Raw genomic sequence first — 15,430 nt, forward strand, 5'->3', positions numbered from 1 at the left:
TATCCATATATGTATATATATATATATATATATATATATATATATACATATATGTATATATATATATATATATATATATATATATATATATGTATATATATATATGTAATATCCATATATATATATATATATATATATATATATATTTATATTTATATATATATATATATATATATATATATATATATATATATATATATATATTTCACCCCCTGTTAAGTTTACTCTTAGTAATATATTATTTACAAAGCTCATATTAGGCTGATTAGAAAGATAGCTAGAGTTTAATCAACCAAGAGAGCCGGTAGGCTTCAGATGTGAGTATTCAACAACTGACCATATCCACGTAATACACATTTGTCTAGTTACAACAGTTTCTTATTTGAATCTACAAACATGTCTACCACTGAAACATACTACCAGAAAAATCATTCTCTCCCATACATCTCTTTTTTTTTCTTGCCTTAGTAATTAGTCATACGGTTTTTCTAAATCAATATAGATAGAAAGTATAATCCTTTTTGTGTTTCTCAGTAATCCTCCATTGTCTGTCTCGATACAAATATTGCATCTACTGTATCCTTCTTTAGCATGAATTTAAATTGATCCTCACATATTGCATTTTTCCCTCCTTATTCTTATCTCTGTAATTTTCTCATAAAAAAACATTGCTTGCGTTATCAGTCTTATCTCTCGGTAATTAAAGCCGTCTTGGAAATCACCATTTCATTTCCATATTGGGACCATAGGCTGCTCCTCTAGGTTCCGGGTACAGTAATCATTATTGGTGATAGATTTTAAACACCAAAACTCAAAATATATCTTTCTCCTCACTTCCCAAACATTTTCCTTTATTGACCGGTATACTATCAGATCGTGTTGTTTACTCTTTTCATTTTATCATATACTCTTTTCACTCATTTTTGACGGTGACCTATATTCGTTACTAGTCGTACTCGTGGATTGCCATATTCTGTTATTCTTCTAGGGTTATCTTCATTCAGTAACTTTTCAAATAGTATTCCCTTTACCTACTTCTTATACTTTTCTCATTTGGTAAACTCTTCCATTCTGAAATCTTGTATTGAAGTGGGACTTTGGAGTTGCTATGCACTAGAATCAAATTCACTTCTACTTATATTCTTCTTTTATTAAACACATATAAATACCATCACATATATTCACATTATGCCTTAAACATTACTTTATTCCCTAATCCCCTTATTAATTTTTCATACAGCAGCTACTATACGATCCCTCAATCTCTCATTGCTTTAAGTAAAAAATAAGTTTATTTTCATAGTAAAATCTTAAAACTTAGAACTTGTTTAACGTAACCAAGTAACTAAATAGTATCACCAATCGTCAACCCAATAATCTTAACACTGAATGTCTTTCTTAATTACAAACAAACACAAATATAACTCGATTACAAGGTATATTATAACACGATACATTTTTGTCATAATACAACAATGCTGTTTTCTCTCCTTTTAGAAAGTTTTGTTCCAGTGGCAAATACTATACACAGCATAAATAATATCACATAAAAATACCACTATTGTTTTCATAAAAACATCACAGTCTTTAAGCACCTGTGTTTTCCACTCTTCTTAATATACATTTGTAATCAGAATGTTTTTAATTTCTTACAGCCCTTCTTTTACCATTAATCTTTGATAAAGTTTTCTCTATTGCACCATCACTTTTATCAAAATTCACCTTTCTTTTTTTTACTGGCGGCTTTAAATTCTAGTTAATTACAAAGGCCTATTCCCCTCACTTTTGCTGTCATTAAACGTCCTTTCTCTTCTTATTACTAGTTTTACTTTTACTCATTTTCTGAAATATCAGGACACACCGCAAGGTCCTCACTTTAATCTCTAGTGTCGCAAAAATCTAAAGAAAAAAAAGAAAAAAAAAACGGGAAAATGTGACGTAGGCCAATATCCCTTCAGTTCAACATTCCAGCAAAAAAAAAAAAGATAGAACTATGGGAAGAAGTAAATAAATAAAACCCATACACTAACTAGGCATATGACTACTACAATAATCTTTCCATCTTTCATTATAAAATCTTACTTTAGAAACAGCTGGTACAACAGTGTAATCCTTTTCTTTATGCTGTCTATACTTCTCATAATTTTGATCCAAATTTCTTTTTCAACTTAATCTTGCCTTCACATCTCAAAATCAGACTTTTTACCAATAACCCTTATGACTTTGGGATTACTGTCACTTATTCTGATAACTTTTGCTAAACCATTTTACTTTCCCACTCCTGGTATTCTTAATTGCGCTGTATATATTGAGAACACCAGTATTACATTTTCTCTCTAAGACCATGTTATTTTATCTAGTGTTCTTTCAATTTTTTTCCCCCAAAAATAATAGATGTTTTCCTTCTTCGAAGAACTGGCCTCATCATAGCACAAGAGGCTCACTTATCTTCCTCTTGGCAAGAGCCATTATTTTCAAAGCACGAATCAAGCAATCTTATTGTTCTTAGGTGTAAAATTTCAAAGTATCCCTTTCCCCTGTTTATTGTTATTGCCATATTTATTTTTATCCCTTTTCTGGTGCTACATATCTATTTATCATGTTTTCATGGTTCAATTACGCTTGAAAAACTTCTGGTGATCTATTTAATCTTTTCAAAGAAAGAATCCTTTACTTACTTTAAATACAGTTATCAGCCTGGGATTTTCAAAGCAGGCCTTGTTTATTCTAGAGTCCATTATCTATATTAATCTCACAATCTTTACCATCCAGATACAGTACATGTAGCTTCTTTCCAAGATACTTTTTCCTCTGCTTTCTCTCTAGTTACCATAAGGTTGTTTTTGCTTATATTGAGTAGCACTCATCTCTCCCCATTTCTCTCTTTTACTTCTAAAGTTTTCAATTCCATTGAAAATAAACTATTACCATAGAACAACTCTCAACATTTCCCATTTTCTGTGCTCCATAGTTTCTTCTTTCAATATCATGATGAACATGACCCGTCTTAGATACTTGACATTTTTCTCAAAGTTCTGCTACACCTGCCACTGGCTTCCCGCTAAAACTTGTTCCTAATCACTTACCTTAGTACTTTATTACGTGTCTTCTCAAACATGACAAATATGAAGTATTTTCTCCCTATCTTTTCAAGATACCTTTTCTCTGTAGTTAGCTCATTATGAAGACAGACTTTTTTTTTGCGTTATAAAGGGACCATAATCTTAAACTATCTAATTTAGTTAATTAAATTATATAGCCATCCATACACATTCATATTTTATGCCTTTACAAATTAACATATTACTAAATGTGATAATAAACTTAATATTAACTCAATACAAAACATTAGTATTTGCTTGTCACACCAAATAACATAATGTGCGGAGGTGCTATTTAGGTGATAACTGAGAGGCGAGGTGAATGCAACTAAACATTATTACACAGACATTGAGCTTAAATACTAGGACTTGAGAGCAAGAAGGTCACAAAAAAAATTTGCCATGAACTATCAAGTTTATACAGGTTGGTTTATTAACTGTGCAAGGAAGAATGACTGATAAGATAACATTAAAAACTGTTACAGTGTACGAGCGTATATGAATTAAATTCGGTACGAGGCTTCCCCCCTAAAATGACATACATGTGAAATAGGGTTCCCTGTTCTTGAAAGGTGTACTGTAGATGGGTCATTAGGCAGGAGATAAGTTGGTTTTAGGAAATCAATGGAGACCCAGTCATATTTGCCACATATGTTAATCAAGAATGCTTTCGGCATACAACGGCTCATGAGGAAAGGACCCATGTAAGGGGGGCGTTAGCTGTGGCTTGCTAGTTTCGTTACGCAGGAAAACATTCGTTGTCGAGTGCAGATCTGTCGGCATGTGTTGCTTAGCTAGGGGCTTATAAGTCTGGCGGCATGGAGAAAATATTCCTACAACATGAAGTAGGCACTGGAGAGTGTCGGAGGAGGTCACAGACAGAGGAAATTTAGGATGAAGTACAGGCGCAGCCCCAATCCTTAGCATCCTTAGTAATGCCATGCCAAATGAACTTCGTCCTCAGTAGTAGTGCAGTAGATTGATATGAGATATGTGAAAGGCCATGAATGAAATCAAGCAGCTGTTGGCGCATAGGAGTAGGTAGGTCTACCAGTACTGATGTCGCAGAGGAGGAGGGCATTGGAGTTGTCTAGGGGGACGTCTTCCCAATGGAGTGATATTTAGGATGTCCTACATCCTAGGTACTCTGTATCATTTTGTTGGGCTTCTGCCAAGGCGTTTTAATCCAATCCCAGATGAATGGCTACCAATGTGTTTCTTGACAGAGTATTGGCAACATGATTCCTTTTCTCTGGGACGAGTGGAAGGATGCAATTGTATTCAGCCACGGCAGAGATACAGTTTGTTGGCGTTAATGGGCAGACCAGGTGTCGGTCTGTTGAGTGAAAGTGTGCACCAGGGGCATGTGGTCTGTGGGAATGACGAAGGGCGTGCCTTCCAGGAAGTAGCAAAGTGACGGACAGGCAAGTGCATCGCCAACAATTTGCAGTCGAAGGTAGAGTATCCGGATTCCACCTCAGACAGTTTTCCACTGAAGAGTGCCAATGGGTGGGGCGAGCCATTGACCACCTGTTCGAGCACTGCACCAATAGTGACATCACTGGCATTGGTTGTGAGCAGGAGGGGTATATGTGGCTCAGGAAAAGTGAGAGCAGCAGCGGTTGATAGATCATTCTTTGAGTTTTAGAATGCTGAATCTTGAAGGGAACCCCACTTTAGGTCTTTTGGCTTACCCTTGAGGGAGACGTAGACGGGGTCAAGAGTCGCAGTAATGGCTGGTAGGAAACGGTGGTATTAGATGATTATGCCCAAGAATTATTGCTGTGCTTTTATGGTCGTGGGCGTGGGGAAGCTCTGAATGGCTGCTACCTTCTCAGGGAGGGTAGTGGACTCCTTCAGGAGTGATGCGGTGCCCCAAAAAGGATAATTCGTTGGCGCCAAAGGTACACTCTTCATACCGGACTACAAGGCTGTTCAGTTGTAAGCAGTCGAGCATGATGCGTAGGTGACGGAGGTGTTCCTCTTTGAAGGAAGAGATCACAAGAGTGCAGTCCATGTAACATACACAGAAAGGGAGGTCCCATAAGAAGCCATCCATGAGCCATTGAAAAGTGACCTCAGTATTATGAAAGCCAAAACAGGAATAATTGAAGGTGTATTTACCGAAGGGGGTCTTGATGGTGGTCTTTGGGATGGCTTCTGCATTCATGGGCTCCATATAATACCCCTTACGGAGGTCGTGTGTGGAGAAAACATTTGCTTTGTGTAAGTAGGTCACGTTGGCGATGTCATTCACTCTCCTCCTCACTTTTTTATTATCGTCTGACAATTATTACCTTGGCCAACGAAGTTGGAAGGAGGTTATATTTTACCCACTGTTTGTGTGTTTGTTTGTGTGTTTGATTGTGTGCGTGTGCTTGTTTGTGAACAGATGCCTGGCCATAATTTTATTCATAGAGTAATGGAAGTCAACTGTTATGTAAAAAGCTGGAATTGATTAAACTTTGGAAGGGTAAGGTCCAAGGTCAAGGTCACGGTCAAGCAAATTGTCCAATTCATGTAATCAGCCATAAGTTTGGACATCGTTGTCACAGAGACTTCAAACTTGGTTCATATTTGAGTGTATGAAAATCCACACCAACTAATACATGTTAAGGTCAAAGGTCAAGGTCAAGCAAAAGATCGAGAAATAAGCTGCTGCGGTGGAAGTCGGCGCTCTGTTGAGTGCCCCTCTAGTTTCATTATAAACTTTTCCAAAATAAAAATATTTTTCATCGTCTATAGTCATCATTTGTAACATTTTTTCACAATTTTCTCACCGTATGCACAAGGAAAATTAGTATTTGTCTCATAACAACTATATCAACTACAGTCGTTGAATATTTGCGTATGCTTACAGAAACACTTGTACACAAATTCTGACTCAGTACTCTCGCTTCTCTTATGGAACTTGATATGCAAACTTTCCTATATGATTTACCACTATCATTATACCTTTGTTTACATTTGCAGTCACAGGTAATAGATAAATTACCGGTAATTACTGCCACTTCAAATAGTTCATTTATACTTTCTAATATGACAAGCTTCTCACGTAGTACTTTAGTTGATAGACTTACAATTTTTATCCCTAAAAGTCCCTCCTTCATACATTCCCACAATTTTATTATTTCCCCTTATAACCATAACTATCATATACAATTTGATTAATTGTAATAATACCATTCATAGAAATCAACAGCATACTTCTCCTTATTTTCTCACCTCACTCTCAAACATCGACTTACCCCCTCCCGAAGATTCCTTAACAATCATCATTCATTTTGTCTGAAAAACAGATCCAAGGTCTCTACCACTCTTACAGTCTCATCTCCTCTTACTGTTATAATAAACAGCAAATAACATAGGTCTCATTCTTAATAGGCACCAGAATATTTCTCAAATGCTTCTAACACACCTACCAGTGTTCACTCTTAAATAGGATGAAGCAGCAATAATACCTATCAATAAATACTTTGAAATTTGAATGCATTCCTTTCTATTCATGTTTATTTGGTTGATGCCTTTCTTCCACGGCCTCCAAACTTGATAATTCATCTTCAATCTATCCTATAAATATCACACCTACATAATTGGTAACAAAAACTAATTTTATATGCTTATTCCATTTCAACTACAATTTATTCCCACACCCACAGATAATTTTCATTCTAATGAAATAAATCCCAATAAAGAAATATTAGTATTTTTTATCCCTTACAACAATCAAATTTCTGACATTTTTATAGTTTATAAATGAAATATCTAATTTAATGTTGCTACTGTTCTTAGTATAGTTTATTTTTATTGTTTATTACTTCTCTTGTACTTTTTTTTATTTTCGCGTTTCCTTTCCTCAATAGGGTATTTTTAACTCTTTGAGCCCTTGGGCTTATAGCATCTTGCTGTTACAATCAAGGTTACAGCTTAGATTGTAATAATAATAATAATAATAATAATAATAATAATAATAATAATAATAATAATAATAACAATAATAATAATAATACAGTACAGTGTACCTTTCATATCCTAGAATATTATGGTCAATTTTCTATGCAACATCATACTTATACAATATTTGTAGCATTTCTCTTGAATTTTTCTAAGTCATGTACCTTACTATTATTCACCAAGGAAATATATCTGACTTAAGTATCCGACATGATTCATGAGATCAAATGTCATTCTATTGTTCTTTCCAAATGCGCATCTGCAAATGATTTTAGGATTATCAAAACATCCATTGCTATTCTCAAACTACAAATTTCTTTTTAAATTTAGAGCTCACATCCTTTACCCCTTTTTATGTATCTTTTCCTTGAACTATACTTCCATTGCTATCATTACTATTTTTACTAATGGCTAAGCTACAATCCTAGTTGGGATATTCTTTCCTATCTGGCCATTGCCTGTACATGAAGCTTTATCCACCCTTGAAAGGTGGCCCCGCCAACCACAATTTCAAATAACCACACATGCTGTACTTATGCAGGGCGTAGGATTTTTTTTTTTTTTTTTTTTTTTTTGTGTGTGGTGGTGGGGGTGGGGGTGAGGGGCTAAAGTTTGAAAAGGCATTGGCGACGGGGGTTCTGGGGGTGCCTCCCCAAGAATTTATTTTTTTACGAGGAAGCACCCTTAGATGAGATTTCTAGGCATCTGACAGCAGATTGTAGCAACAACAAAATCCCATTTTTTGGATGAGTTTATGTGACCAATTACAATTTGTACTCAATGACTATCATAAAATACTAGTAAGTCTATTTGATGAATTTACCAAAAAATACTAAAGATGTTAATTCTTTACTATAAACTTCCATTATCTATTAAGTTAGGGCTATCAGTTTTCGCAGACTTCTGTGTTTTTACTTACGATTTACTATATCTATCTATTGTTTTTCAGTTCCAATTTTATCTTTGAATTTCTAATAACGACTTTATGTTTTCATTATTGTCTAATTTCTAGTTTACAGAAGACAATTATCTAATGTTTTAATTAATGATATTATTTGTCTTGATTTTAAACTATGGTGATAAGATATGTAGATGAAAATCTCACAAACAGAGAAGTACTACAAAGACTCCATAAAAATGCATTGGTAATAAGAAAATCAGTTTTTTAAAATGACTCCATTATCAAAGCAATATATATATATATATATATATATATATATATATATGTATATATATATATATATATATATATATATCTATCTATCTATCTATCTATCTATCTATATATATATATATATATATATATATATATATATATATATATATATACACAAGTTATATGCATGTAAACACATATGCAATACACACACACACACACACATATATATATATATATATATATATATAAATGTATACATATACACACACACACCATTCCGACTCTATCGGGTTTGTTCGAGATAGAGCATCCGCTGTCACGTTGCGGAATCCTTGTAGGTGAACTGCAGACAGGTGCCACTTCTTCTTCTCTGCCAGACGGAAGATTGGGAGAAGCACCTGATTTATCTGGGGTGATCTTGAGCCTTGGCGATTGAGACATCGAACTACCACCGAGTTGTCTAGGGTTAGACGAATGTGGATCGAGGGAGGCGGGGATAGTTTCTTCAGAGTTAGAAGGACCGCCATGGCCTCCAAGATGTTGATGTGGAACGTCTTGAACAGGGGAGACCAGGTGCCTTGAGCCTGTTTTTGGTGGGAGTGACCTCCCCAACCCTCCAGCGAAGCGTCCATGTGGATGTTGAGTGATGGAGGTGGGTGTTGAAGAGGAATGGACCTTTTCAGGGTCTTTGCTTCCGACCACGGCTTGAGGAGAAGTCGAAGTCTGTTTGGGAGCCGTCTCTTGAGGTCTCTTCGAGCGATGGATGCAGAACGTCTCCAGACTCCCGCGGCATCCTTTAGCTGTGCACAAAGCACTGGGTTTGTTACTGAGGCGAACTGTAGAGAGCCTAGAACTCGTTCCTGCTGGCGTCTTGAAATCCGTTTGGATTTCAGTAGTCGCTTGACAGACCCTGCTATTTCCTTCCTTTTCTTCTGGGGGATGGAAAGGCGGTGTGACTGAAGGTTCCATTGGATTCCTAACCACTGGAACTTCTGAGCTGGAGAGAGGCGAGATTTCTTCTCGTTTATCTTGAATCCCAGGTGTTCTAGGTACTGGGTGACTTTGTTGCAGGATTTTACACAATCCTCGGGCGATGGAGCCCAAACTAGCCAGTCGTCGAGGTAGGCCATCACCTGGACGTTTCGGAGGCGGAGCTGTTGTACTATGGCGTCCGCCAGCTTTGTGAAGATCCGAGGGGCCACATTGAGGCCGAAGGGCATGGCCCTGAAGGCGTAGCTTTTCCTTTGGAGTCGAAATCCTAGGTAGGAGGAAGCGTGATGGTTCATTGGAACGTGCCAGTAGGCATCCGCCAGGTCTATGGAGACCGTGTAGGAACCTCGAGGCAGAAGGGTCCTTATTTGTTGAAGAGTCAGCATCTTGAACTTGTCGTTCGCTATGAACTTGTTGAGGGGGGATAAGTCCAGAATGACTCTGAGTTTGTCGGAGTCTTTCTTGGGGACACAAAACAGTCTTCCTTGGAACCTGGTGGACTTTACCTTCCTTATCACCTTCTTGTTCAAGAGATCTAGGACATATTCTTCCAGAAGGGGGGTTGATTGTTGGAAGAACTGCTGGAATGTTGGGGGTGGTTGTGTCCAACTCCAGCCTAGACCCTTCTTGACGATGCTGTGTGCCCAGGGATCGAAGGTCCAACGATCCTGGAATTGGCGGAGTCTTCCTCCCACCGGAAGCACTTCATTGCTTCTGGTGTCCCGAGGGCTTGCTGCCTCGGCCGCTAGCTCCCTTTCCTCCTCTGCCTCTGGAGGGACGGCGAGACGTGTCTCTGCCTGCACCTCTGTTTGAGCCTCTACCTTTGGGACGAAAGGTAGTCGTCTGTTGCTCGAAAGCAGGGGTGAAGACCGGTGACTGTGACAACACCGGTTGGGTGACCAGTTGAAAGGTCTGTTGTGGCTGAGCTGCCACTTGGGAGGTAGCGGGTCCCGGAAACTGACGTCTTGGTTGACGTTGCTGGGGTTTCTGTTTCGAAGATTTCCTCTTAGGTTGAGGTCCGTCGTCCTGAGAGGGTTTCCTCTTCTTTGACATGCCCCACTTGTGGAGAAGGTTCCTATTCTCCGTGGCGGCTTTGTCGGTGATCTCCTTCACAAGGTCAGAAGGAAAGAGGTGTTTGCCCCAGATGTTGGAGGAAATCAGCCTCCGGGGTTCGTGTTTCACAGTGGCACCTGCGAACACGAATTCACGACAGGCTCTCCGAGCCTTCATGAAGTGGAACATGTCCTTCACCAGGGTTGCCATGTGGGATTTGGCAAGTACCATGTAGTGGTCTGGTACTCTGGTGTCACAGGCCATAATGTCAAGTTGGACCTGGTGGGACATAGATGCTGCGAGCCTCTCCTTCGTATCTTGTTCCCGACGAAGGAGGTGATCGTTAAGTTTCGGGAGGTCTTCATTAAACTGACGTCCGGCGACGTCAGGATCTAGCTTTCCCACGACGAAAGTATGCTGGATGTCCTTCCAGTGTCGAGCGTCAGGGGGAGTAACTATGGAGAAGGGTCTGCACTCCTCCAGTGCTGGGTAGGCTTTTCCCTCCTCCACAGCTTTAAGGCACGCAGCGAAGGCCTTTTCCATGAATGGAAGTACCGCATTTTCAGGTGCGACGTAGGTAGGGTGCTTCTTGCTCAGGGCCGGAAGCTTAGAGCAGGTAAAACCCCTACTCTTGAACGTGTTGGCTAGCATAGCCTGGGCCTTCGCGAGATCGAACACTATCTCTTCTTTCGGTTCGGTCTCTTCTTTAGAGGCAGGTTCGGAGCGAAGTCGGACGTAACAGTCCGGGTAGGCCTCGAAGTTTGGGAAGAACTCCACGTCTTCCAGGGGGACCATGCCGATCTTGTCGCTGACGAAGATCCTGCCGGTCGCGATAACCATATGCTCAGCATACCTCCATGGGTTGGCATGTGAGCAAGCGGGGAGATCCTTAACCGAGATCTTCTTCGGTTCTTTGGATCCCATCATGGACCTGATGAACTCCTGATTCTCCTTTAACCTGTCGTCCATGACGGCTCTAATCAACCGGATCATTTCCTGAGTGGAAGATGAGGGTTCCGGGGTCGTGGAGGTAGACGGGATAGACACTTCCGTCGGTGTAGGAGTAGGGGCGGAGATGGAAGGAGGAGCGACCTCTTGCTCCGACTCGGCGTATTCCACCTGGTCTTCGTCATCTTCAGCTCCTTGAGCCATGAGGGTCTTCTCCGTACCCTCCGAGACATCCGACATGTGTTCGTCATCATCGGAATCTAGGCGGCAATCGTGCATGGACTGGGCCATGACTACATCAGGTTCCACCGTAATTTGGACAGTGGGGATCAAATCCTTGGGCACCACAGAATCAGGGGAGGCCTTTGGGAACAGAAGTGACCTCAATTCTTCAGTGGCCAGGTACGGTCCGGTGGCATTTTTCTGGAAGCCACGCACCCATTTGCGTAGCTTCTCTCGAGCAATGTCCCTGATCTCCGCTGAGGGAGAGTTATGGAAGCCCTCAGCTATGTGAGCCTGGCAGACCGTACAGTTCAGCGGGTCCCAGAATTTCAAATCCCCTTTCTTGTTAGCACAAGGGGCGTGAGTCCTGCAAGCCGTATGCCCGTAGAAGTGCGGGCGTTTCACAGCGCAGAAGTCGAAGTCACACTTCATCTGCTCCTCCTGTGGAAGAAAGAGAAAATGAGTATGGGGGGAGTCATAAGAATGGCTCTTAATCTAAGTTAATATTAATCAATAATTTTAACTTAATGAAGGGTGTTATGCATAGAGATTGAAGTAGTAAAGAAAACATACTCCATGCATCCCGCCCGGCTGGCTACCGCAAGCTTTATCCTTGGATAATCCGAGATGGCCGAAGGCACAGGATAGTATTTCCTAGAAGTCCATAGGGCAATGGAATTCCATGGAAAATGCCAAGGATAAGTTTGGGACCGAGGCTACTCAGTCCCAAATTAGGGGGCTAACAGGTCCCTTAGGGTAACTGCTTCCGGCAACCAGCCGCGCTAAGATACACGCAGCATGCTAGAATTTTGAAGAATGCAAAGAGACAGCATGATTACTAATCGAACAGTACCAAGGCCCTGATCTGATAGCGTAAACAGGCCATCTGTTTGCAGTGTAGGGCTATCAGTATTCATATGATAGCTAGTAGAAGGGGGTGCAAGTAGTCTTGACGCCTCCGGGGGGTTCCGGCAGACCTCCGGCACGCCGGAGGCCGCTCCAGCAGAGTTTCTGGCATTAGAACAGACAATATATAAGTCAAGAGTAATACCAGGGTGGCGGCCGCCGGCACAACGGCGGCACGCCGGCAGAGGAGCGGCGGCTCCGGCAGTCCGAGGATGCCGGATTGGTGACTGGGACAAGGATGGTTATAGCGGAACCAGGTTGCCGGCAATGGATGCCGGCACTCCGGTGGCCGACCGGCAGGCGGACGGCGAAGCTAGGAGGAAGGAGGAGATCCATCGGCAGGAAGTCGGCGGCGGTCGGCAGTCCCCCGGCACGCGGGGGGCTGGCGGCATGAGGGTAAGGGGAGAGTCACCAAGGTAGGAGGCGGGTATCGCTGACAGTGGAGGCGGCAAGGGACCGGCACCCGGAAAGTGAGAGAGACAGGGGGAGGGATGTAAGAAGTCCAGTCATGGACTCCCAGACATCCCCCCCTGAGAGGGTGTACCCATGATAGAGGCTGGCTCTATCCCCCAGAAGCAGGGGTCTCAGAGGACCGGGAGCTAGGGTAGCCCAAGGGAGGGCTAGGGGACACCCAAAGAGGGGGAGACCTCTACATACAGAACACATCCAGTGGCTAACCCCATAGGACACTATGAAGGGTATATGTACCAGAGCGGACTGCACATAGAAGCTCAAGGTAGCCCTATCACTCCACCCTAAGGAGGAGTTGTAGGACAGGGGACAGATGGGTATAGACTAACCTAAGTGTAGGCTAGGCTATACAAGAGATAGGTGGGGAGGGGAGAAGAGAAGAGTCTTCCATGGAAGGGGTTCTGTACCAGAGCGGCCACTAGGGAAAGGGAGGACACTCCCTAATCTAAGATAAGGCAGCCTGGCTGAAACGGTGCATGGGTACAGTTTCAGCAGGGGACAGAATAACCTTTCCAAAACCTAACCTAGAGCAGGGCTAAGAACTAGGAAAGATAGAAGACATATCGCTATAGCAAGACAGTCATAGACTAGTCCTAGCCATAGAGGAAGGGCTAGCCGTTCCTCACTCTCGGACGCAACCCTAAGGGGGGTTCATTCCCTTAGGGAGGACTGAGAGGCGATAAATACTCCGTTAGGCACTTGATCCCTTTACTTAGTAAGGGAATCAAGGCTAAACAGAGGGAATGCCAAGGCAGGGGATGAAGGAAGCATATAGGGGTCCTACAAGTAGGTTAGGTTAGGAAGGGACACTAACTAACCTATCCCCTATATGGTCCCTGAAGGCGAAAAAACACTTGCATCACAGTCGAAAGTATTGTAAAATAATGCCACTATCTTCATAACTTAGCCTAGGATCACTAATAAAATCATGCATGAACACTTATATATAGGCGCTCTGGCCTGGGGGCTATAGAAGCCGACTGGTATGAGGTCAATCGATGACCGATAAAAAGCGTCGAAACACGATATAAAAGTTCCTAGCTATGAAGACTAAATAAACTAATGTTATCGATTAGTAAATAAGGCCGGAAGCGTTGTTGTGGCTAACTAAATAAGGCATGCATAACAACAACGACGCCATAAAATGGCGGGTCCGGTAGAGGCACAGCTCTGCCACAAAACAACAATTATCTCGGAAAGTAATATTAACTTTACGGTCAGAGCTTAACTAAACAATACTGGAACCTTGTACTCAACTTTCCAGAAGAAGGCGAGGCCGAAGGTAGCGACATAACGTAGATGCAAAGCGATAAGTAAGGCACAGGGAAAATCCGTCTAAGTAGGGCAAGCTACTGAACAAAGGATGAAGACGGTCGTGACGTCATTTAAGCAATGGCGCCCGTTTGTTTACGTCTCGAGTACCAGAAGTAGCCACGAATGAGATTAGCTATGGAACGGCTCCCAGCTATTCTCAGCCCTTACACACCGAAGCATTAACTCTGTTCGGGGTGTAGATAGCTATGTGGCGCGTTAATACATGCGTCCCCTGTTGATATACGATGTCTTAAAAGGGAAACCTTTAGGATACTCGCTCCAGAAGTTAGAATTCTGTGATAACCTGTGGTTAAATTCTCTGGGAATATCTTAGTAGTTATTTACCCAAGGAAGCTACCAAAAAGGAACCTTCCATCAGGACGCCATGGCTTGAGCCCAAAAATATATATATATATGTGTGTGTGTGTGTGTGTATGTTTGTATATATATACATACACACACACACACACATATATATATATATATATATATATATATATATATATAAATATATATATATATATATATATATATATATATATATATATATATATATATATATATATATATATATATATATATATATATATATGTGTGTGTGTGTGTGTGTGTATGTGTGTGTGTGTGTGGACTGTGGACTACAAAAGACCACCTTTGAAAACTGAACCTCGCAACGTACAATATCAGGTCCTTGTCTAGGGAAGAAGATCTTGCTTTGTTACTGGATGAGCTTATATAAATAAATTGTGATATAATATGATTGAGTAAAATTAGAAGATCTGTGGAATCTTATATAGAGTTAAAAGAAATAAAGAAAATGGAGTGAATTTTCTTATTAATAAGAATCAGGCAGGTAACGTAGAAGAAGTTTGTTAGTATCAGTGATAGAATTGCAGGATTGATTATCAAACTAAATTAAAAATATACAATGAAGATCATTCAAATGTATGCACCAACAGCATCCAATAAAGAGGAAGAAATAGGAACTCCTTATGAAGATCTAGAGATATCTTGAAAAAAAATAATGCCCATTTGCATCTGTTTTGGGAGATTTCAAAGCAATGTTGTTTAAAAAAGAGGGAAGAATAGCAAAAGAAATTACAGAGGAGACATGCTTGTGGAATTTGCTGAAAAAAGCAATCTAAAATTCATGCACACCTCTTTTTCTTTCTTTTTTTTTTTTTTTTTTTTATAAAAAAGAAGCATAGAAAATAGACATGGAGAAGCCCAAATGTAGTAACGAAAAACTAAATAGATTTGATTCTCAGTGAAAAAGATAATGTAATTAAAGATGTATCAGTATCAAACACCT

This window comes from Palaemon carinicauda, chromosome 1 (assembly GCF_036898095.1).
Source record: "Palaemon carinicauda isolate YSFRI2023 chromosome 1, ASM3689809v2, whole genome shotgun sequence".
Lineage (NCBI taxonomy): Eukaryota > Metazoa > Arthropoda > Malacostraca > Decapoda > Palaemonidae > Palaemon > Palaemon carinicauda.